Below are 26,958 nucleotides of genomic sequence, written 5' to 3'. Positions count from 1 at the left end.
TTTCCAAAATTCTAAAATTGGAAATTTAGGATTTGTTTAAAAAAATGCATATAAAAGTAATTTTAAATTTTCCATTGGAAAAAAATATGGATAGTTTTTTAATCTACATGAAATCTAGGCATCTAAGAACAGATACAATGCTTCCATATGAATTAGACATCGAGGCTGTATCTACATGTTCAGGAGTTTATTGAAACATTAGGGATATGCAAAATTTGGCTATTCAGCAACAAAACATTCCGTTCTCAAATTAGTCCAATTCAGTATGAAAATTACATTGAAACAGTAACAAAAATGAAGTGAACATTGTTGTGACAATGGAGTCTTGGCAATTACGTTTGTGAAATAATTTGTTTAGGTATTTGGCAAAAATGTCAAAACCCATATAACTGCTACCACCATAATTACTGCAAGTAATAGAGATCCTGTAATCATTTCTCACAGGTTAGCATAGCTTCACCAAGCTTAAGGAGACTTTAATTGCAGTCATTCAGGCAAAGAGGTAACAAATAAAACAAGAATATTTATTTGTAAACAAGCAGATTATCCACCCACCCCAGGCTTAGGTAGCGCTAGGGGTCATGATCTTGCTTATGTTACAGTATTACTGTACAGAATACAGTTTGTTTTAATAACTTTATACCAGTTATTTTTTAAAAAGCAAACATGAAATGCTTTACTTCAACTTAAGTTCCAATGGGTATTTCTACTTAGAAAAATTCAAAACAGGTATTTTCCTTTGATCTCCTAGTCTACACACCAGTCTGTTTTGGTTTTGTTTTGTTTTTTTTAATTATCATGAGTTATACAAAGCTTCTTTATGTGACTGTTTCCAGCCAGACTCCCTGCCCAACTGTCACTGTTAATTGTCAAGCGCAGCTCCTCCTTGCCACCCTTCTCTTCCCGCACAACATTTTCTTTCCAGGACCCACTTATCAACACGCCAAGGCAGAGCTGGAAGAAAATACAAAGCTCTAATACTTTAAAATGACATTTCATCACAAGGGCCATTCAAATAAATTGTTGAAACAATCCTTTATGGCCAAATATGCCACTGCTTACTTCAGTTATGCACAATCCAGTTAGTAAATGCCTCTCTAATTATACCACTGTGTCCAAAAAGCCATTCCCTTAAATAGGTACAATGGATTTGTGAACCTAGGAAGGAAGGCTAATAAGCATTCAATCTTCAGAGAAAAGGTAATAGAAGAAAGTTTACAAACTCTTTTAATCTACAAACAAGAAATGCAAATTATGGAATGGGACCACATACATGTAGTTATGCCCCAAACAGTGGAGGCAAGCCTGAATTTCTGAGATATTCAGAGCACTAAAGCGTAATGCCTGGTCCAGAATGTTTTCTTCTTCCACACTGAGAAAGACTGAAGCTTGTCCACATAATGCTGCACTTCTGAAATTCTATGAACCACAATGTAATATAGAAAACCTTAGCCCTCCATCTAAGCCTGTCATTGTACAAGCAAAAATTTTCCCCAGTAACTGAACTGTTATCATGTAAGCACAGAACAACTGCAAGGGTCATTCTTTGCCCTTCTCTCAGTTCCCAGCCTAATAAAGAGGGGGAGGGGGGTTACGTATAAAACAAGGACTCGCCTTCAGTTAGAAAATACAAGTAGTTCTCAATTAATGACTACAATTGGGAACAGAATCTTGATGGTTGAGCAAAGCTGTCATTAAGCGAGACAGCACGTGACTGATTCGTTTAATGACTGCAATATCAGCACTCCTGGTTGCAGTTGTTAAGCAATCTCGTGGGTTATTAAGCAGATGGAGTCCCAGGTAAGGAGCACGAGGTGCCTCAGTGGGGTGGGGGAGACCCCGGGAAGCCCAGCACAGGATGCTCGTGAGTGTCCTTCCACTCAGGGGCTGAGAATCCTGCTTCGATCACAGCTCCCTCTCTTGTCTGGGGGCTGTTTCAAGAGCTCCCTGTCGAAGGATTCAGCTAAATCCTCCATGCATGCTTGCACAGAGCTGGAATCCTTCGGCAGGGAGCTCTTGAAAGAAGCCCCCAGACATGAGAGAGAGTCCTCTCTGCAGGCAGCAGCAGCTTGCAACCTTCCCTGCCAGCTTCCCCACTGACTTTCAGGAAAGGAAGCAGAGAAGATTGCAAATGGTGATCACATGATTGTCGGGCACTTGGCAACCAGTCATAATTGCAAACAGGTTGCCAAGCACCCAGACTACAATCACGTGACGGGGGGGGGGGGACATTTTGCGACAATTGGAAGTGCTTTACAGGTGGTAAAGCACCCGTTCCATGGCCATTACTTGGAACGGTTGTTAAGTGACCAGTGGTCACTTTACTACCTGTAAATCAAAACAATTGTTTTAAAAAAATCAAAATTAAAGAATTTCCTACTAATTTCTGAAGCCATTTTGAGATTATTATTCTTGAGAAAGAAAAACGAAATAAACAGCATTAAATTGTGTACTATTTATGAGACAATATACAGAAGCAGAGATAATATCCCAGTTACTTTAAGCAATTACAAATAATTTACAAGAAGATACAGTACTTCATAACTAAGAATTTTAATGCAGAGCTCTACAATTCTCACAGCTAAACACCTATAGTAATTTGGTCAGCACTAATTAATAATAATATGCATGGATAGATTAAAAAGCAGAAATATGAAGAATAAATGTCCATTATTTTGCATGATCTTATCAACTGCCTGTATTCCAGCATTAACAGGTTCTAGCTTAAAACACTTTATTCCTATTATCAATTATTCCTTGGTTGCTCAAAAACATTCTGTCAAGACAGTTTGGTGTTATATAAAGGTATGCCAGCTTCACACTCCCATCAATAAAGTTTTTTGTGATTCTCCAGTGCAAATTCAACATCCACCCTAGAACTTGGCTTACTCAACATTCCCATGGCTGGTTTCAACTGAGTAACCATAGCAAAGGCTTGATATCTTAGTAAAGTATCCAGACTTCCAAAAAAGTGTCCAGTTCAGTTTTAAGTAAAAACAATGAGAGTAAGAACTAAAACTCTTTAAAACAAAGCATGCACACACACAGACCACTCTGCATTTCCCAGCTGTATATAAATCAAGGAAATCTTTGCAAAATTTGCAATGAAGGGGAAAATATATACAGAATATCTGTTTATTTAACTTCTTTAATTGCTAGAAGGAAGAAGCATATCATATTTCCCAACTTGCAGGTTCCCTAGTTGTGATTATAATTCCCATCAGTATCAGATTAGAAAGTAATGGTTTGCTGGATGCAGCAGTGAGAGATTTACACGTTTCTAGAGCACAGAGAGGGGAAGCCAGCATCAGATGCTCAATCCATAGTCACTTGATCAACCTACATTTGAAATCTATTAGTAGTAAATTTTAGAAACAGCTCCTTCCTAAAAATCAACAAAGTACTTATAGTACTATAGGTTTAAATCCAAGCATTTCATTAAAGCTATGACCAATGAACCAAAGCTAATCTGAAATTAATCAATTTATAGTTATTCAAAAATATGTATTTAGCTGATTATTATATTCATTTAATTACATATCACTATACAAAAAACACCCTGTCCCAAGTCACCACCTAAAAGAAAAGATTGGCAAGCAAAAGCTGAACCAGTCATAGAATCATAAAGTTCCAACACTGAGTCCAATATTCTGCTCAGTGCAGAAATCCAAATTAAAACATCCCCTGTGGCTGTTTAGTCACTACCAGAACACACCCAGAGAAAGTGAGACCTGAGTAAATGGTTTTATTCTTGAATTGCTCTAATAGTTAGGAAGCCTTTTCTAACATTTAGCTGGAATTTGTCTTCCTGTAACTTGAATCTATTATTTTGTGTCATACACTCTGGAACACTACCGAAAAGGTTGTAACCTTCTTCAGTGTGACATCGTCTTCTCAAGGTTAACCATGCTCTGATCTTTCAACCTCTCTTGCTAAGGTCTAGTTTCTAGTCCTCTGATCATCCTTGTTGCTTTTCATTTATCTGTTCCAGTTTGTCTGGCTCCTTCTTAAAGAATGATGGCCAGAATGGGACATGGGTGATTTCTAAACCACACTTCTGTTGATGCAGCCTAAAACTGCATTTACCTTTTTTGTGACATCAAGCTCACAACTCATTTTATTATCTCTTATTGTGATCTTTTTCACAAATCTGTTGCTAACTCAAGTATTGGCCATCTATACCTGTGCACTTGATTTCTGAAGTGAAGAACTTATCTCTGTTAAATTTCATTCTCTTATTTTCAGCCCATTTTTTTAACTTACAAAAATTGTTTTGAGTTTTATTTCTTACTTCTAAAAGATTAGCAATTAGGGCTATGTAGTACTTCAGATATGATCTTCTGATCTCAGAAAGGTGCTTCAGATCATCAACATAGCACCTGTTAGCAACACACTAAAGAAGCTGCCTTTTGCCAGCACAAGGCAATCCCACAAAAAAGTACAGGTGCTTTAAGAAGTTAGGCAACTTTTTGAAACATTGTCCAACCTTATTTGTTCTCTCACTTAATTCTGTGTAACAATATTTTGATAAGCGTCCCTTATACCTCTTCAGGTAAGCCATTAACACAAATACTGTAGACTCAGGAATAACCTTGCAGTACTCTATTGATACCTCACATCAGTGTGATGCAGAACCACTGATGAGGATTCTTTCAGTATAATTCACAAGCCAGTTATGTATGCACTGAAATGTAATGCCATCGAGCACATACTAACCAAGGGGTTCTTTGTTAAAGAAAGCTATGTTATGTTGACAGCTTTTACTGATTCAAACAGGAGAGAGAGAGAACATGCAAGAGCATACATTATGCTAATGATACATGATTTGGATCATGTATCATTAGCATACATGATCCAAATCCCCTCCCAGGGGCTTAAAATTTAAACAAGATGTGATGGAATCCTATTGAACACCGCATAATATATGTAGATTTTGATCACAAAAAAGTTACTTTCTAAAAGTGACTCTAGAAGGAAATGAAGCACTGTGAAACAAACCAAGACTGTCTCATTATGGCTTGGTGTTTGTTTAAATATACTGTGTTGGGGATCTGTTAGTCACATGTAACCCCAAGTAATAAATAAACAGATAAACAAACCAAGGCTGTCTCATTTCAGTACCCAGACCTGAATCCAAAGTGAGATGAGTTTAGAAAATCTGTATCCTCCAAACCTAACTGTAAGTGACTAAACATCAATGTCTCTGTTAACAAAGGGATATTTGTGATTGGGCAGCGTTGGTCTAGTATTTTGTGGTTTAGAGAGGGTTTCATTCTTAAAATGCTGGGCATAATTCTTCATCACAAGAATATTAATCTCCAGGTACAATCAATCAAATCCTGCCCAGTATATCTAATTAGCCATGTTAAGAGTCATAAGAACAAATGGTTGGCCTAATCCTTGCAAAGTTATTGAAATTGATTTCACAGTCTCTGACCCAACAATACTCAATCTCAATGAAGTGTGGCCTCAAATCTGTATTGGATGCAAGCCTGCCTGCCTGCCCGCCTTCCTAAATTCTGTCCCCTAGATGCTGTTTGCTAGTTTGCCAAGAGGCAAAGAACACTCAAGAGGAAGGGATTATTCTGATACCAGAATATTCAATTATGGATCTCCTGCATACCACAAAATTAGGTTCCATGTATTTTATTTTATATATAAGACAGATCCTAACTGATGATCATAGATTTTCTATAGATTTTTCCCTCAGATAGGAGGAAACTTCTCCAGAATTTGAATAGTACAATGTATCTCAATAAACAACCCTTTAGTGGAAAGTCCTTCAAACTCTAGGTCATAAACTACTGATGTACAAGATCAGATGCTATAGAACAATAGCTCCACTTCATTGAAATTCAAACTATCCTTGAAAAGGTGAAAGATCCCTTAGTAACTGAAATGAAGTTGCTGCTTTCATTTGCACAGAGAAGCATTCTTCTTGCTCTTTTTCTTTTTTATATATGCAAGTTTTTTAAAAGTCTGCTATTTAGCCTTGAGAAAGGAGTGGGGATGGATGGACAGAAATTACACAGGCCAAAATAACCAAAGCCAAGCAACATTGTAATCATGCCATGATTTTGCCCTCCTTTGACTCTCCCTCTAATCTTTTTTTTTTTTTTAAACTCTCACTTATTGTGTTTTGATGAAGGTTGTTTATATGGCTTTACAGCAGGAGGGAGTCCTTTCAACCCTTTTGCATTAGGCAAAATCAGATCCTAAATTTTAAGTAATATTGAAAGCATAAACCAACACCAGTTTTATATTTTTCCCACACTACGTTTTTTCCCCACAATTGCTATACAATTTTCCATGTTTTTACTTATGCATTTCACATTTTGTCAGACTGAATTTGAAATTATACCATTATCTACTTTAATATAAAATTTCAACTACATCAAGTTCTAAACATTTAGAATGAGTCACAGCAGTATAATCCATATGTATGACACAATTCATACAATGGACATAAAGCAAAGTATAGAACCTACTGAAACCCACTGATTTAAATAGAATGAAATGTTTCTACTGTGCTAGTGGCCTAACAATTACCAACCTATTCTCCCATCACCCTCAGTCAAAATACTGCTAGTTATCAGAAAACCACTTGACTAATATCACAATATGTATCAGGTGATCTAGACAGGATTAATCCTAATTTTGTTCCAAACAAATTACAGAGTGAAAGAAAGGAAGCCTGATATTTAAGATGGATTCTAGGCTGTAAGTAAATATAACCAAGGAGGGGCACATGTGTTGTTCATCATAGTGCCTGATCATTATGCCAAGAATTCATGAGCAATTGCTTTCATACTTCCAGAGAGATATTAAATATTCAATTGCCACAGCAGATATCCTGCAGCCGCCCTTTAAGCTACATGCAAATGTAGAAAACATACTTTATTTAATGAGATGGCACAGAGAAAACTAAGCCATTCTTTTATTGTCAGCAAGCTCTATAGAATAAGAAAGCATTGATGCACCTGCTCTTTTCAACTTATATGAGAATTGTACCGTGGATACATTTCTCAACCCAACCAGAATTTCACATAAGGCATTTTAACTGTTAATGTCCTAACTCTGTATAAGCTTGGTTGTTTGCTTGCAGGCGTTTCATTACCCAACTAGGTAACATCATCAGTGTTAGTGAGTGTGGAGTTTGCTCCCTGTTTATATACAGTAGCATGCCCTGCCAGTGTTGGTGAGGATGAGGAATCAAAAGAGAATTCAATAAAAAGGCTAAGAAGGAAACAAAAAGACCAGAACACATCCTCTTCAGCAGCCTACACCCAGATAAGCAGGGATTGACACCAGACAAACAATCAAGCAGAAAACAATACCCTTATCAAGGAACTAACAAGGAGAAAACCACATCCCCACCAACACTGGCAAGTTAATGTATATAAATAGGGAGCAAACCCCACACTCACTAGCACTGATGATGTCACCGAATCGGGTAATGAAATATCTGCAAGCAAACAATGAAGCTCAGAGAGCATCAAGGACTCCACAGTTCAACCCTGAGCTACATATACTCTCTTCTATTGTAATTCTGTATAGCTATCACAGATTTTCCTCAGTAAATCCTGTATTTTATTTGTAAAACTGTCTATTGAATACAAAAGCAAATTTCATTAATCCAAAGATTTTTCAAGTAGCCATAGCTTGTTTACAAATATCTAAGGTTGAGGGGAGGTGGATAATCAAATGTCAGTTCATAAATCAGGAGAGTAATGTTTCTAACAAATTCAATTTCTTTTAGTTCCAATGTATTGAAGAACAGAGGATTATTTTACCATCAATTATGTTTTAAAAGTTTATTTTCTAGCATACAGGGAATAATACAATTTCCACCTGGTGGCGTTTACATTTTACCAGCTTCCTCTCTATTAATATAATGATGAATTAGTGTTTCTGGTCTGACATACATTGCTCTCAATAACAATAAAAACTAAAAAGAAAAAAAAAGGCTAAATTATGCTACCACATCTGTATCAGTACCTTATCAAACCAGTATTTAAGTGCTAAATAGTTTGGCGTAGTGGTAAGCTGCTGTATTCACTCAGTAATTTAGCTATTTTAATATTTTACTCACAAAGTAGTTTTATAATTTAGTGATTCAGTTTAAAGTCCACATATCTTTTTCAATATTCTAGTACTTGTATTTAGAGTATCTTCATTTGCTTCATTTTGAGTCTCCCAATTTACTTAGAAATTTTTATATATCTTTATCTAAGCTCTGTTAAGTTCTGTCAAAGAATTACATATAATTCTAGTCAGTTATCATAATAAAGGTGTTGATTCATACATTCTCATACACATTTTCCTATCATCTGCAGCCCCTTTCACTTCATTATTCCATCAAGCATCCTCTTTCATATTTCCAAAGTGTAACCACATGTTCTTCTGTGGCAGTCTGTAACGTAAGTCTTTTCATTTTGTTCCAAGGAGCTTCCAGGTCTTCTTTTATTATTTCCACTTTCCTTTCATAGAATCATCTATCTTCTAATACTTTTTCATATAGGATCCATCCTTTCTCTTCCTGCAGTCATTTTACTTTCACTGTTTTTTTACTTTCACTCAACTTTTCACTTTTTTCCTTTTCTTGTGTCTATGTTCCAAGAGCTACCTTTGACACTTCTAAATAATTGTCTGTCCCATATTCAGATCTTCTCATTTTTCAAAATGCCTTGTATCTTTCAAAAATTCTCTCAACTTTGTATCACAAACAATCAAATTAATCTGCTTTGTATTTGTATTAATTCTTTTGCTATGTTTGTACAGGAACAGAGGCTTAAATCATGTATCTTTTTCTAAGCAAATACTCACCAAACCGTCCCTATTCTCATTCATTCTTGGTCCTCCAAACTGCATTTTTCCAAAATACAAAGAATCTTCTCAATTCTGGTCATAACAATTTTCTATTATTAGGGAACATAATTTTTATGAATTAACACCCTTTTAACTGTTGGCCATAAACCACTTCTGACAAACCTTGGCAAGGAAACTGTAGAGACTTGTTCAGGCAGTCTCTGAGAATCGGACACGATTGAATGGATTTTTTAAAAAAAACTGTTGGCCATAGTGGCTAGAAAAGTCTGGAGGTTTGGGAAAGCTCTTACAGCATATACAGGAACTAAGAAAAATCCACCCCAAATCTACTCAAATTGTATTCTCTTATGGCTGGAGTTCCCCATGCAGCACCCATAAGCACCATGATGCCCAAAGACATAACAGACTGAAAAGAATATAGCTCTACTTTCTACAGTGGTTCCTCACCCAAATTCAAAAGATGAATAGGCAAGCAGAAAAATGTATTTTGTAGTGTTTAAGTTAAAGGCAAATTACTCCCACGCTGGTGCCAATATACCGCATAGATGTGTTTGTCTAGTCAGAAGTCAACCTTGACATTATTTTACTTTCATAATAAGCAATGCTGTGTCACATTATCACATAGCAAGTTACACAGTATTAAATGTGCTTAAGACCATTCATTGCAACATGTTTAAGCACATATATTTACTTATATGCAGGTTTAACCATCACATTTTTACTATTTCATGTTTCTGTTACATTATGAATAAAGTTCTCTGTTTGAGGACACTTATCTTCTGAGCAAGCACAGAATGTAGCATTTTTTATCATTGATTCCAGAGGTCATGCACCCCCATGCTATTCAAATTCCTCAAGGAATTCTAAGTGAAAGGATTTTTCCAATGATATTCAGTCAGATCCATTTACATCTATCAATACAATACTTTTGTACTATTTCAATCTTAGTCTTCTCTAAAAGAAAACAACATTTACACAACTGGTTTTCTGCAACACAATGCTGCAGTGTAAAAAGCTTCTGCTTAAGAGTTTTAGCAACTACATTCCATTTACATCCACCTCCTCTAGGTATTATGCTTATACCTCTGAGCATTCTCAGCCCTCTTACTCTGCTCCTGAGGCCAAGTCTATCTACAATCAACCAGGAAATCCCTATGTAGCCAGTGAGATTGTTTTCAGTAACTCTCCTCCCCGTTCAACTATTCTACTCCATATTTCAATATTCCCACATCACGTTTTTGTGCCACTGAGTTATTATAGACCCCCATTCCACAATTTTCCCTAAATATTTTTGGGCAAGTTCAAATTAAAGTTTCTGGTATTTCCTTCTTTTGCTAGAGCAATGCCATTTTGCCTTCATTGTACACATGATAATCTAAATAAAAAAATTAAATTACAGTTCCCATCATTGTTGCAAACTACTGCCAACCTTCCTGTTTTTCCAGATGGATCACAGCAAGTGTATATTTCACTACTGCTGTCAGATTAAAAATAATTTTATTACATAAAATGTCACAAAATGTTGTATATGAGATGTGGAATCCAGTATGAGATAACTTCCAGGCCATCTTTATGAATTGGCACTGGAATGTTAGTTGATCAATTTTTTTTTTGTTTCTGAGTGACCTCAGATTGTAAGCATACAGTATTATCTATCTCTGTGTCTATGTACAGGACAGCAATTGGGACTGGAATTTCCATTGCTAAGCAATGCTGCCACAAAGCACAATGTCACATGTCTGCATTGCTTAGCGATGGCAATCCCTGCAGTCCCTGTTGCCGTTGTTAAGCGAGGATTGTGGGTCATTAAGCGAGCACTTCCTCGCAACTTCCTATCTATCTAGTCTGTATTTTGGAATCTGCAAGATCCCACACTGAAACTTGAAGAACTTCACACAGCCTCACCTGTTTTTTGAAACTGATTCACTACACTTGAAAGAAATGTATCAAACAATGAGATGCAAGTTCTCTCCAGAGGCAACAGGAATAGGTTCAGTAGCTACTTCAATAAAAAGTTTGCCAAGTTAAAGAAGGTATCAGTTCCTAGTCAACTCCTAGTGACCACATCTGTTCAGTTTTCTTGGCTGCGCTGTACAACTGGTTTGTTGATGCTTCCAGGATGTTTATTTCTAATTCCTAGTCTAACCCACTCTTTTGGAATTGTTAGGTGGATCCCTATACAATTACCAACAAAGTCCAACCCTGCTTAGCTTCCAAGATCACCAATCAACAAGGTACTGCCACCTGTTGAGGCTATGTAAAAAAACACACTGTAGTATTTTAAGCACAAGGAAGTTAATGATAAAAATAAACAGGTACAGGCACATTTGAATCATAACAAGTAAAAGTGTTGTGATTAGCAATCTCCTTCCCTGAAGGTTCAAAATATGAGTCAATTATTAAAAGTTTATGACAATTACATGCTATTAGCAAGTCAATTCAAACTGAAGAATAGAATAAAGCGTTCACAAATTTAAGGAACGTGTTTTTGAGAATCTTGTGCCCACAAGTGATCTGTACAGTATGCCAATATGTAAGTTAACTGATAATAGTAAAATTTGGAAGAAATTCATAAAAGTTTTATTTTGAGATTTACAGCTTGAATTTTATAATTTATGACATCACTATCAATCTTTCTGTTTTTGATTAAAATGCCTTTATAAACTAGGGATATGGAGAAAAGTTTTGAGCAAATGTATTTTGCTCAAAAAAAGCATATGCATATTTTGAATATGCATGCATGGACCTGTTGCAAGGATATTCCTGTCCGAACTCCTCAAGCCAGGCAAGCTCAGATGATCAATCAACATTCAGTCCAACTGAGACATGGCTAAGGATCAGACAGCAAAACGCAGGAAGATCATGCAAATCTCTCCCTTTTTCCTAGAAGGAACATTTTTGTTTTGTTTTAGAAGTTGGGTATTAAGGTGAGGTAAAGCAGAGAGGAAATATTGCTCTCTCAAGCCTCTGAATTAAGGTTGTAATTTGTAAGAATCTTAAAACTCCAGGGAAGCAAGGAGGAAATGTTTGTTGCAGTTATCTGTCTGTCTCTGGAAATAAGTAGCTATTGTTAGCAATATTGTGTAGGATTACTTTTTATTTTGAATATCTGTTCCTATTTGAGTTTTATTGCCTGTCATTTATTTTCTCTATCTAAGCTCAGCACTGTGTGCTTTTATGCAACTTGGAACCTCCTTATAACAGGGCTGCCTCTAACTAAGGGAAGTACGGTATCTGCTTATGGGGTTTGTTTGTTTTTTTGGAGTCTTTTATTTTCCTGTATATTTTTCGATGGGAGATCCTTTTAAATCACTAACAGATATTTGAATAACTTTTAAAAAATGTCCTTTACCAGTGAATGTTGGCTAGTAAGTATTTAAAGTTTAAAATAATTTTCTACATTTTTTTTTTTAAAAAAGGAAATGAAACATAGTTTGATTCTATTTATCTCAAGAGATTGGTCTATCATTCCACAAAGAAGAGCTGATTTCTTTAGTCACACACTGAAGGGCCAGGAGATATGCCATATAATTCATTTTTTAATCTTTTCCTCTTTCACTAGCTAGTAAAATGCACAGGCTATCTCTCTCACATACAAGGGTTAGGAGAGAGGATGTTAGATAAAGGGCTGCTGATGACAATGACAATTACCAAGCTTCCACATCAAGGAAGTAGATGGGGATAGGTTGTGTAGACGCAAGAGGACTTCTAGGACCGTACATCTGAGATGTCAAGCTTTTCACCTTATGGGCTCAACTGTGATGCTACAACATAAATTTTATAGTCTAATTCATAAAAATAAATTTCTCTTTTAAAGACGTTTATAAACTAGGATGTGCAAAATGGTCCATGCATGGAACAGCTATTTTCAAGTGGTCTGTGCTCGAATCAAAACATGCATGTTATAACTGTTTTAGTCCATACATGAACCATATTGGGCTGTTCCAGTGGTTTGTGGGGTGCTGGAAGAATAAAAAAAGAGCCAAGAACACCAACATCAGCAGCAGCTTAGGAGAGGGAGAAAAGAGCAAGGCTGATGTACACTACCTCTCTTTCCCTGCTGAGGCTCCCAGCACAGTGTATCCTACTTCCCCATCTGCCCCCAATCTTTCAAGCACCTTCCCTTTCTTCTCTCCCTTCACCTGCCAGTATCCCAGCATGACATACTCAACTGAACCACCTGACTTCCTATGCCTTTTCTTCTTTCTCTTCTATCAACTGTTACTATCAATATCCCAGCAAGGCATATCCCACTGGCCCACACCCCCATTATTCCCAATATTGTCCCTTCCTTCCCTCCTGCATTGATGCAGATTAGTATTGGCCATTTTCTTTAATGCACTCTCCAAACCCAACAGGCTTGGCCACATCCCACATAAGCTGAAAGTTCTATGAATTTTCTGCAATGCACAAGATTTCCACTCAGTCAAGACAATAATGGAAAGTACTGCCTAAAGTTTTGGCATCAATAAATATTTTTTGTTGTTGCCTCCAAAGAGAAAAAGAAATGCAAAAGTTATCACAGATTGTGACTGCACACACAAAACTCACATGGGAAGAAAAAGCATTTTTTTCTTCCCAAAACTTTTGTTTTTTTTGCAATTGAAATTCCAATTCTCCACAACACAAAGGACTACTCCAAAGCCTAATTCTGATTGGAATAATAAATCATCCAAGTAATTGCAGTCAAATGCCTAAATGGCTCTTTCCAATTGTATGATTCTAACATGGCACTGAAAATACAAAATTTTAAAAGCACAACAGTCTCACAGCCCAACTCACCTCACAGAGTTGTTGTTGTGGGGAAAATAGGAGGAGGAAGGAGTATTAGGTATGTCCACCACCTTGAATTATTAAATTATTGAGTTATATAATTATTATTATTAAAATAATAAAGGCGGGTTAAAAATTAAAAATAAATAAATATTTTATTTGTTCAAGAAATGCACAAACATGACGAGTCCTGTAATAAGTACAGTTTTATTTGTTAATGGCTATTTTTGTAAAATAATTTCCAACTAGTGAGATAAACAGGGTTGTGAAACTAACCAATATTCACACAAATTACATAAAATTACTCCATTAAAACATTTGGTGTAACTGAATCAAGAAAGTTCCAAGTTTTGACAGATCAATTAAAACTTTAAGTACAGATTCAAATCCACCAAAAAGCAATCCATGCTACCAAGACTGAAATGTTCATATTCTACAAAAAACACAAAAGTTAAATATCTTTGAGAGAGAGAGGGAGGGAAAGAAAGGACTTTTTTCAACAGTTCCTAGGAGAAATGTGTTTTATATATAAGTTAATTTTGAAAAAAATATTAAAGTATTAAAAATTAAAGTATTAATTTTGAAAAAATTAAACACAAATGAGTATAAATATTACTATGTCACCACAGTCTACAAATCCTCTCTTCTTCAATATTTATGTTAGCCTGATTATTAAATTAAAATACTGTTATCATAGGCTTATTATTACTTGTCTGTTCTTAAAGTACAAAATGAGCCTCTTTTTTCTCTCTTAGGCAGGGTAGTGAATTTTAAGAGGTGGCTGATGAGAAAAAGTCAGTTTGATACACATCAGTTAAACAACACCTCTTTCCCATTTCTGATTTTAGTTTATGATATGATAGAAGTCACAAATATCCCAGCAACACAAGACTACCAGTTTTTTAAGCTACATTCCTCTCCATCAACTGAAACATGAAAACATTAGAACTCAGTTTGAAAAATAATTTGATACCAGAAATCATGTTCTAATTTATCAACAGCTTAATCCAACATTTAATCATTCATTCACATATATATCTGTATAGACATACAGTATATCTATATATATGAATATGTCTTAGAACTTTTATATTAATATATCTCATGATTTCTAAATATTTCTCAAGATAAGGGCTAACCGTGAAATTGTCGGCCAGCTATCAAGGATCTCAAGATTTCCCTGGAATTTAACAATTTCTATGGAAATTTGACTAGCCCTCTGGCTTTAATGTAGTTTTTGTTCATGCTGCCCACCACCATCTTCAACTGTCCTTTTCATTTTTAGAAATATCAGCAAGGTACACATTCCTTCAAGTCAATCAATAAGAATCAATTATATCTGGGTTTATTTTTATTGTGCACTCATAAAATCATCCTTGACATGTGTTAGTATAAGGCATATATCTGACACCTTCTACACTATGAATGAATAGAAATAAGGATTGCCCAAATATAAAAAGTGAAAAGCATGAATTATTTCCATATAAAACTTTAATACATAAGGAGAGCATATTTGATTTTATACTTCAAACATATTCTGACAATTAACCACTAGCTTATTACAGGCAGGTGACACTGTTAACCAATATTTTGTACAGCAGGTTCTTGTGAAACCTGAAGCGAAAATATATCCAAAGGTCGCCTTGTATAAAAGAGAGATTTATTTTCTCTAGAAAAATCTTAGCTCAAGTAGCATGAATTCAATACAATTTTATTTAACCATAGGCAATGGAAGTAGCATATAATTATATTACATGGAAATGGAAAATGAGATTATCTGCTCTAGTGTGTTTTATGTTGGAATTCTACGTGATGGTAATCTCTCAGAAACAAAGCTTCAAGTTCCTATTTTGTCTTTAACTAAAAAAAGGCAATGCAAACTAATTCTGTGTAACTGCAAAAAAGCTTCAAGAAGTCCCCAAGTGCTGAGCTATGTGGGCTTAAAGAAGTGTTTACCATTTTAATTTTACAGAAGTCAATGTCTTTGTTCTAATACTGAGGCAAACATGTTAATAGCCTAAAACACTGATAATGTTTATTCAAGGCAGCTTTCTACAATAAAAAGCCTTCCACAATATTTTTTCTTCACACACATACAAATGATATTTAAAATCTCAAAGATCAAAAGCAATTATGAATGTCATTTAGGGTACTACTAGACACTTATAACAGACATATAATATGAACATCACTTCAAGTATCTTTGCAGCTTTTTAACATATTATATTGCTGAAAATATGGATAATATATAGAATGCTACAATCTTTTATGACCGCATCTTTCCTTAAAAATGTAGAGTGGATTAATAATTCACATTAAGATATAGTGGGGGGGGGGGTTGGTTTAATGTGAAGTATAAACCCATGCAATATGGTTCATAAACCATGGTTTATAGCTTAGCATTGTGTGAAATAAACCATTACATCTTATTCAACAACCTTAAACTATGGTAAGTACAATATCTAAACTCAGCCCTACCTTCTTGTTCTGGCCCACAGAGGACATATGGATGGATGACAAATCTCCTGTCCATCCCATTATGTACACACTTTCATGAGGAGGAGGAAAAAGCCAGAATTTTACTTTACTCAATGAGATTCCTTCACAAATAGGCATTGTTCCCATAGAATTACACTTTCTATTTCCAATCAAACATACATGGAGAGTTCTGAAAAAAAGTCATCCTTTCAATCTATTTTATATCTTAAGTTGCATAATTAACTTTCAAAGCAAATTCACAATGTAAGTAAAGTGTATCAAACCTTAAACATATGCATTACATGGAAAACAGTAGCTTTCATGTATCTTCCTCCTCCTCTGTAATAATAAAAGAGGCTATTTAAGTTAATGAGGTAAGAAGAAATTTGCATGAGTAAAGTATATTTTATTAAACTAATCCATTATGAATAATATATTTTGGGGTTCTTATTGTAAAAAAAAGTTATCTTCTTTCACAAGCAAGTCTAGTTATGAAATACACAAAGAGATTGTAACTTTATTTCCAAGATGAAACAGCAAATGCTGAATTATTAGTGGAAGAAGTTAGCAGAAAAGTTTTCTCTTTCTCCCTATCTTGAGATCTTGCCTTGAGGTCATTCATCATTACATCATATAAGGGCTCCTGATAAAGACTGGCCGTCCACACCAAAACCAATTGCATACCAGCGGGTGAGATTAAGACATTGTGGCTGCCCAGGTTCCAAATCTGAAAAGTTGGTACATAACGTGTTCTGCATATGCCACAACTGCCTCAAAGCAAGTGCACAGCTTAGCAGTGCTGTCAACACTTCTTTAACTGATGAACATATCTTCCAGGGACCATGTAGCTACTGTGAGAGCACAGGAAAAATGCAGTTTCTCTAAGAGCCACTGATTAGCAACTCGCATACCCATGCAGGAACCAAGGCACTTTTCTCACTTCAAATTCAAAGAATGCACATCTTCTTCAAGCCCTGCTGAGCTTGAAATCTTGCTCATCATTTTCCACCTTTCTTGGATAAATATAGCCTGACTATAGTAATATATGCCCTGATAAACTTCAGGTTACATCACTGTAATGAGCCTTTCTCAACTTTTTGACCCTGAAGAAACCCTTGAAATATTTTTCAGACCTCGGGGAACCCCTGCACATTCAGGCTCAAATATAGACCAGAAGTTACAAAGTTATTAAATTTGTGTGTAGGCCTGTATATATGCACTGTGTTCTTAAACTAAAAATAAAGAATGAAACTTCCCTCTTTAATGTGAAGTTGCCCAAATTTGAATAATTTTTAAATAAATTGTGATCTCCCATGGAACCCCTAGTGACCTCTTGAGGAACCTTAGGGCTCCATGGAACCCTGGTTGAGAAACCCTGCTGTAATGTAATGAATTTGTGAGGACCTGCCTACAAAACGGTACAGAAGCTTAAAACTAGTGCAAAATTCTGCAACTAAAATTGTTCCTAATTTGCCTAAGTACAGCAATATTACACTCATCTGCAAAATTATCTTGGTTGCCTATACATTTCAAGCCCAATTCAAGATTATGAAGTCCTTCTTTAGATTGTGCTCACCTATCATACTACAAAATGCCTTATTTTAATAGAGTTTGTGAGTAACACCAGAGTTAGTCTTGTAAGCAAGCAGAGTAATCACAGCTAGTTCAGCTAATTCCTCATTTATCTCCCTCCTTTTTAACTGCCTTGAACTTTTATAGATTGTTTGGAAGCTTTCATGGGATACAAAACAAACCAGTATAAATGAGAAAACCACAGACAAACCATGTAGCTCTGCTTGAACATCACAATAGGCTACAACTATCATTAAATCAGTAACTGATTTAGATCAGCAGTCAGCAAACATTTTCTGTAAAGAGCCAGATCCCACCCTTCTCTGTCTCCACAGGCATGGCTAGCAGGTCTGCACACCAAAGAGCGTGGCAGCCATTGGACAGTGCCAGCCTGCCAGTAAAGAAGCTAATAGGCTGCTGCCCAGGATGCCTCAGCCCTGCCCCTCACCCCAGGAATTTGGCTGAAGCTCGGGCCTGGTGATCTGCCACCCATCCATGCTTAGCATTTGGGCCATATAAAAACATGTGGCAGGCCAGATTTGGCCCACGGGCCATAGTTTATGAACCCAATTTAAGTCACTGAAGAAGTTTATAGTTGGAGCCATTCTGCACAGAGATTGTGTCAACCTGCACGCTGATTGTCCTATTTGTCTCATGAATGAACTCTGGAAAGAATATGGACTCTACAAAGGAATCACTTCTTTTTTTGTTGGTGTTATGCGATGTGTCTAGGAAAGGATGGGAGAGTATGGAATATGGTTTGGCCTGGGAGCAAATATTCAAGTAATAACTGGAAGAGGAAGATAACAGTGAGAAGTCATATGCCAACTGATTATTTCTCCATTAAACATTTTTTTTTAAAAATGTAAGAAGTCATGTGGGGAAAGAAGCCTAGCAGATACTAAGGGAACTACCCACTTGCAAACAACAGTAACAGGTAAAACTGACACAGTATTGTTCCTGAAGATTTCCAAAAAATTAAGAAAGACCTTGACATTTGAGTTCTGTACCATGCTAACACACACTACACACTTTAAGATGTGAAAATGTTTCAAGTTTTATATTACAACTTATTTGAAAATACAGAGCTTTCTAAAGACTATCCAACCTTAAGGCTGAAATTATTTTAGTGCATCACACTACAGGTAAGATTCTCAGGATCATATAAAAATAAATCATCCATGAAATATATATTTAACCATCTTCATAAGTTCAAAGATATGCATTAAACAACCTACCACTTATGCCTGCTCAGCTGCTTAACTGTTATTTTTTTCTTATGCTAGCAAAGTAACAAATACTGGTAAGAAACCTGTCAGGAACAGAACAATCACAGAATGATTCATCCTTTGCCATTCCCTCCCAGTTTCCATCAAACAATAGTGGACACCTGCAGAGAAAAGATGAATGCCATATTTTGGCCAGCAGCCAGTGTCATGGGGTCTGAACATCTGCACGATTGTAACTGCAACGTAAATAAAAGAATCTGGATTCATCACAGTACAAAAACTGGCAGCATGAAACTATGGCAATCACTGATTCTTTTTAAAAGCACTTTTTTTCTCTGCCATTAAAGAGACTTATTTGAAGATGTGCTATTGCTGGCAAGATTCCATGCCATGATGGAAGGCCCCAATGCACAATAGATATGAATGCTTTCTTTAGAAATGAGTTCTTCATGCTATTATATGAATTGTAACCCAGTACACATAAGTATTACTTTCTTGGATATTGTCACTTTCATTTCAAGGGTTCACAAAACTATCCTTATGTGATGGGGATATATGTGATGGGTTATTTCCAACCACTAAGGCATAGGGAAGACAAGGCTGCACTGTTATGAAGGAATCCAAAATGATTTTCTCAACAATTCTTTATAATTCCCATTTCTAGTCTTCTACTTCTGGAGATGTATTATTGTTTGTTCTCAAGGAAGCATGCCAAATTTTACCAAAAAAAAATAGCAATGATATTAGCTGGCAGATAAAGATTCTTACCTATTTCTTTTCTGAAAATGTACTGATTTATCTATTCTTTAAACATTTATTGTTAATAATCATCCAGCCTGCTGATTTTAAAAATAGAAAACCAACAAGCAAACAAATACTATCTTCACTATTTCTCTTTTATAGACCAAGTAGGGGATAGGTAAAGGTAAAGGTTTCCCTTGATGTAAAGTCCAGTCGTGTCCGACTCTAGGGGGTGGTGCTCATCTCCGTTTCAAAGCCGAAGAGCCGGCGTTTGTCTGTAGACACTTCCGTGGTCATGTGGCCGGCATGACGGCACGGAACGCTGTTACCTTCCCGCCGAAGCGGTACCTATTGATCTACTCACATTTGCATGTTTTTGAACTGCTAGGTGAGCAGGAGCTGGGACTAGCAACGGGAGCTCACCCCGTCGCGCGGATTCGAACCGCCGACCTTCCGCTCAGCAGCGCAGCGGTTTAACCCGCAGCGCCACCGCGTCCCATAGTAGGGGATGCAATACAGTTAAATGGAAGCTTAACATTTCATATTTAAATCCAACATCCTCAATTCCTATTTGGACCACCGTCTACAGCTAGGCAGTGTTTATTACAATCTCATATTTTTCTTAACAAATAGAGGCATTAGTTATAAGAAAGCAGAACATAAAGGCATACAAATAAATGAATGTGGTTTATATGCATCTGAAAAAGTTGGAAATGTTTAGCAAAGTTCAACTCTATAAAACTACGTGTCTCAAACTTAATTCATTTCCATACAATAGGGGAAAAAAATGTAGTCCAAAATGTTTTCTGTGCAAAAATTGATCTCCCATAGCTTCACTATATGATATTAAACACACACACACATATATATACACAATCTTTTTTTGTTTTACCTACAGACATAATATTTAATGTAGAACATGGATGATAATTTCTTAATTACTTTTTAAGTACATTCTGCTTGTCAAAAGACAATAGTAATAATGCATATTATGGTCGAAAAAACAACGTTTGCAAATAGCAAATTCTTTATCAGAATAAAAACATTTAAGATGTATCTTGTAAGTGCAGCACAGTCACTATACAGCAGGCTTTAGTAACTTATGACCATAGAGGCCTAAAACAACCATTACCTGACTTCAGGATAAACACTGATTTATTTTTTCATGTTAATTGTTAAGCTAAGCTATATGATTTGACAGTATTTTATAATACTGAAATATGATGTGGCCATTTTTTTGCTTTATCACTATTATCATTATCATTTAATAATGTTCAATAATTTTGTTTGTGCCTCGGATTGCAAAAAAGTAAGATTTCAAATACTTTGCAAGTTACAGTATATGAAAGGTACTGTGTAAGTCTGATGCAGCTTTAATTTGGATAGCTCTTTATTAAATAACATGTAGGAAAGAGACTAAGGAGTTCTGCTTCTTTGAAACAGTGACTTTTAATTACCATCTCGGCATTCACCAAAACAAGAGAAATTAGATTTGGTATTAGTTTTGCAGAACGTAATACTCTTTTATCACCTAAATTAAGGCTCTATATTTATTTTCAACTCCGTACACAATATTACACTGTATTCCAGAAATTCCCCCAATATTGGAAAATGACTTTTTAGGGGGACAAGTGGGAAATAAATGAAAATCAGGCACTCTCTCTTGCACAAAACAAACCCATCATTCAATGTAATCCTTACAAGTTCTGGCATATAAAAAACTGAATATTTTTGAAAATCACAGAACACAGCCTCTTACAAAATTTCACCCAATGTAACATGCCAGCAAATGTACAGTACCTTATAACATATTAAAAAAAGAAACTGTATATTATTCAACTACTGAGATCTAGAACAAGCAAATTGACAAAATATTTATAAAGCATTTTCACACTGTATTGTGAAATATTTTACTTATATTACTTATAAAAAATACAGAAGATGTGCATGTCACAATTTGTAATCAGAAGTATAGTAACAGTTATCAAATGGCACTGACACATTTGTTTACAGAAGGCTCTGTTTATATGAATGCTCCATTAGATATAATAGGGCCTACTTTCAAGGAAAGAGTGTGGGACAAGGCTACAAATGATAGGCACAAAAATGTGCTAGCTTCCACTTAACAATTAGTGGATTTATCTCTGCTTTGCTAAAAAGGCTTCAGCACCTCAGCCATATATGTGCAGTGGTATGTTGCCCAATTATATTTTCCACAGAAATGAATTGTTAACATTATCCAGCATCCTACCCTTCACTATTTAACAGTGCATTCCAGAAACAGAAGTTCAGGGCAGAGCCTACAAAACAAAAAGCACAAACAGGGCACTCTGTACAAATAAGGAGCAAAATATCAATTGCCAGAGTTTCCTGCAGTAGGACAAAAGAAGTAATATCAACACAAAAGATGGCAAAAAATCCACCTCACAAGGTAAACATAGAAGACACTGATGAATACTGTAAACTTAACAGAAGTTTCAGTGCGTATGGATCACACTTTTATTTAGGAGACACAACACTAATCTATATTGGCTGCATTGGCAGCCACACTAAATGGAACATTGTAGCACAGTTATAGAATAAGACCTTATGAACGTGACTCCAAGTGTAATTAGCACATAATGCCCAAATTATAGTGATCAAGGCAGCAGTAGCAATATCCCCAAATCTAAGTAGCATCTCCAGTCTTAAAAGTCTGCATGCTCTCACATAACTACTGGACGAAAATGACCTCAAATTGAACTCTCCCAAACTCTGCAAAATAATATTAAGAATAATCATGAATAAGAAGAGTCTCTGCTAGATATACCATCCTAAATGCTGTGACAGACTTTGTGCTAAAATCTAAGCAAAGGTGACTTCAAAATTAGTTATGCAAATAGCTCTTCCTCTACTGGTGGTTTATGAGTTACTCCTTCCTCCCCCATCCTTTAAAAACACGGAATTATCTCAAAAAGCAATACTCAGTAGGTCTCATCACTTTGGGATATATATAACTCGAATTAACCAGACTTGGTCGCGTTAAATCGAGTCCCACGTATGTTCGGCTCCTATTTTTGCAACAGGCCTCCCAGCAGCTCCTACGATTTGCCATGGAAACTCTTGCATTCGTTTTAGTACATCCTCATTCCTTCTGGCAATCTACGCCTTCCGTTATTTGCTGTCCTCATCTTTATTGATTGATTGATTGATTGATTGATTGATTGCCATAGCCCTTCGGATGGCTTCCGAAAATCTGTCCCACCCTTAAGGTACCTTTCCCTCCAAAAACAAACAAAACGCAGAGCAAAAATAATCAACCGCAACAAAGAGCACCACCGTCACGCTGAAACTCCCACTCGGGTTACTGGCGAGAACCACAGCAGAACCCAAACCGACCCAGCTCCACCGCCTGCCGTGCTCGGAAGGCCTCACCTATCGCTCCCTCGGCTGAAAGGGGTGCAGAGGCTGCCTCGTCTCGGCGGCGACCGGTGCTTCGTGTTTCCCTCTTGCTGCCTGTGCCGCTCTGGCTGGTTCGCCGGGGAGCAGCACCTCCTACGGGGGAGGGCCGGGCCTGGCCAAAGCCACGAGGGGGCGGAGCGGACCGCTCAGTGTCTGGCCGGAAGGGGCTCGCGGGCTGTGCCGGGCCGGGCGGCGCGCCCCTTCCGTCCGTACCGGTTCCCGGCCTGGGGCTCCTCGTACGCGGGGAGAACCGCCGCCAGCGCCTGACTCGGCCCTACTCCCCAAGGGGTGGGGTGGACCGGGGGAGCCGGCGAAGGAGATGAAAGGTTTGGGGCTTCAAGACATTCTCCCGCTCCGCAGCTGGAGGCGGGAAGCGGCCCAGAGCGGAGGTTTGTTATCTCCCAGCGGCCGCGGACGACGCCTGAGAGGCGGAGACTCCGCGACCAGCGAACCTGAGGGTGGTCCTCTTCGGGCGCGCCGAATCCGCAGAACGTCTCTCGTCTTTCCCCGCCGCGTCCCTCATTCGCTGATTTCGCCAGGCTGTGGAGTCCAGCTCCCCGCCCTCTTTCTCCAGAAACTCTCTGGTCTTCATCTGTCTACATCGACCACCAGGGGTGGGGAAACATGTTCGCACATCTTTAAAGCGCGGTGGATGTTGCAGCTCTGGCATCTCTGCGCCGAACGTTAATCTTCCAGAGGTAGAGCGCGCATTAAAACCGCCTTCTACCTTCGATTCCCTCAACCACACGTGGCACTCGCGGTCCATGTCCTCGTTCTGCCGCCTTGATTTCGACTATAACAAAATGGCTAGAATAATGGCGGGTTCACACATGCAGTTTGGGTCTTTTTTTGCATTGCACTGCCTTGCATGCAGTCCGAAATTTGCCAGCCTGCATTGCATCTTGCCCAAGTCCATCGGGCGAGCACCGTGCCTGTAAATAATCCCATTCCAAAGCAAAGGAGTCCATAAAATATTTTTTTCTCTTTAGTCTTGGTAAGTATTTTAAGAACTCTTAATATTCTCCACGCAGCTCTCTGCATCTGTTCAACTCCCTTTTTCTTTCCGCAGTCATTGCTCAGGGCTGTTTAGTTGAACAACTACTACCTATGCCTTGTGCATTCCTTTGATAGCAAACTGGTATCCAAATGTGGATTAAAATCCATTTTTATATCAAATACTTAGGAAACTACAAGTATGCTGCATAATTTTAGCCTTACTCTATGTTTTGCATTCTCCCTATCTGATGACTAATTTCGACAAATAGGTTTCAAGAGGACAACTTCAGTTTGTGACTTGAAAATCAATCAGTTTGCGTTCATATTAACTCTTCACTGCTTGAATATAGCAATCTCTCCTTTCAAACTTAAGGTTCCTTCAAATTAGCCCATCCCCGGTGTCTGCAATCACCTGCTTCATCTGTTCAAGCCAAGCCATGCATGTGTTTACTCAAAAGTAAATCCTACTGTGATAAGGGGTTACTCCTATGTATGTAGTGCAAAGGACTGTAGCCTTAAAAAAAATACACCTATGCTGTAGAACCCAATCATAACCATATTTATTGAACAGTAAATTCCACCTATTTCAGTGCAATTTTGGTGATCAGTATATACTGTGTCTGATAGTAAATTATGCTAACCTGAATGGGAATTACTTCCAAGTAAATGTATAGTTTTGTGCCATGATAATTGTAAATCAGTGTTTAAATTCCAGATTTCTCATTAACAAAAATCACAAGAGCTTTTTTCTCTATTTTTTAGACATACACAGCCTCTAGGTTTTTAATATGTACACACTTAAGATGCTTTCTATTTCCTTCAAGCTGCCACTCACCTAATCAGGCACACCCATATCACGCTGGAGTACAGTGTATATAAACATACATATATCTTCCTTCTCCAATATGTAAATATTTTTATAATTCTTAATTTTTTTAGAATGACCAAGGTGATCCTTTAAAAAAATATATACCTCCATGATTGCAGTCTCATTACCTCAACTCACTTAAATTATTTTATCATCTTCATAAGTTTTTAAATTCAGAAGTAGAAGTATTGCTTTAGAATGTGGGGATTTTGCTAACTTCACTATGACAGTATGTTGTCTGATATTTGCTGTGATTGAATGTTCCTGGAAAGGAAGAGGTTGCATATTTCTCTATCATTAAAAAGAAAATACACAGTTATAATTACTTCCTTCTTGCATGAAAGTTTGCATTAATTAACTGTACAAAAGCACTCTTGAGGGCAAGGAACGGGGAGGTGTCTCTTACGGTCAGACTATCATGTAATTATCCAAGTCTGCAACCTTTACATAAAAGCATGCAGTAGATTTTATTCCAATCTAAGTAATCTTGCTTTTTTCCCATCCTTATTTTAGAAACTGATAGAAATTCCTTACCAGCTTTCCCAGATTTCCTGTACGGTGCCTTTTCCTTTTGTAGGAGTGTTAAATCTCACAATGCTGCAGGGAGAGAGAGAAGGAGGGAGGGAAAGACTGCAGCAGCTCTAAAGCCAAAGGACGGGAAAGTATGTTGCTTCCTAGAGAGGCTCTATATTGCCCCTATGTGCCAGCTGAAGCAAAAGGCATTTTTGCTAAAACTCATTGAGTCATTCTCACTGTTTCCTTCCACCTAGAGTCCAGGAAGGCTTGTCAGAACACCGTATTGGTAGAATTGTATAATAAAATTCTAATTATAAAGATAAGAATGAACTAGATTATGAATCAAGGAAGGAAGGAAATTGTGTTTGATGCATGTTTGCTCAGACTTGAAGTTCCACTTTGTTCAGTGGAAGTTACTTCCTAAGAATGTGCATAAGTTTAGAACCCTAATAAGGCTGTACCTTAAAAGTCTGCATGAGGCATTGTTACTGCTAATTAAATGTGCATTAATCTAAACAAACATGGCAGTGCAGGCATAGGGAATATCAAATGTATATGTAGTTTTCACACATTATCTTGTATAGCGAGCATACAAATACATAATCCGTAAATAGGACATAGTGCATTACTAGTGGGATTTAGAACAGTTATATAGAAAGCAAGGAGGGGAATGGGAAATTAATTCATTCCACTCGTGAGATTTCCATTACTTATTACTAATCAGAACTGCAGTGCTATCTGCACTGAACTATATATACACACTAGCTCAGGGCAACTATGCATACCTACTTGGAAACAACTACTGAGTTCAATATGCCTTTTTCTAGGCAAACAGCATAGGACAGATCCCTACAGTATAATTTTGTCTTTCGCTGAAAAGGAGAGCTTAAAATATAGTTCCAGTGACATGAAATACATGTTTCCCGCCCGTTAATGACAACAGGACATGAGAGAGATGCAAACAAATAGTTTTATCATGTTTATAACATGAGATGCAAAAAAAAAATCATTTAAAACTGCCACAATCACAAGATTTTCAGCAGTTCTCAGTAATAAATATATATGATGGCAAGTTAAATACATAAAATTCTAAAACCATAAAACCATACCAATGCAGGGGCCAGACACTGGTGTAATATGCTCATGGTGACAAATGCCAGCTGATATCCTGGCATCTGCATTCTTGACTAACTGAAACTTCTAAGTCAGGGTTTCCCAAACTTTAGTGTCAAAGGAGAATATGTAAGCAGGGAGTTTGAAGGCACCTATATATGCAAATCTGGGAAAGCAAATGCCATGGAGACAAACAAGAAGGGATTAATTCCTAAATGGAAAAGGCAGGCACTGGTAGACCACTCCACACAACAGCCAGCCAGTGAGACTTGCTTTGGCTGCAGAGATGGGAAAGGCCAGAAGCAGGGGAATGACCAGACAAGTTTTGTGGTGGCCATAGTCTGGGCTGAGAACTAGCCTGGTCCAGTTGCCAACCCACTGCCATCAGGACTGAAATTTCTG

The 26,958-nt window shown here is 37.1% G+C and overlaps 1 protein-coding gene across 3 annotated transcripts in view; it reads right to left on the bottom strand.

The window, feature by feature from the left end:
• Positions 1 to 25,564, bottom strand: part of ADD3 (adducin 3) — a 96,150-nt gene extending 70,586 nt beyond the window's left edge. Inside the window, exon 1 of one of the 3 annotated variants that reach the window (XM_063307136.1) lies at positions 25,462 to 25,564. The gene's annotated coding sequence lies outside the window, so the exon portion shown is untranslated. Of the gene's footprint in view, positions 1 to 23,036; positions 23,173 to 25,461 lie in introns of those variants that run through there. The other 2 variants (XM_063307139.1, XM_063307135.1) reach the window with 2 other exon arrangements.
• Positions 25,565 to 26,958: the final 1,394 nt, after the last annotated feature.

Source organism: Candoia aspera, chromosome 6, assembly GCF_035149785.1.
Source record: "Candoia aspera isolate rCanAsp1 chromosome 6, rCanAsp1.hap2, whole genome shotgun sequence".
Classification (NCBI taxonomy): domain Eukaryota; kingdom Metazoa; phylum Chordata; class Lepidosauria; order Squamata; family Boidae; genus Candoia; species Candoia aspera.
Note: the sequence above shows the minus strand (reverse complement) of the source record. Positions and strands in the feature narration are given on the sequence as shown.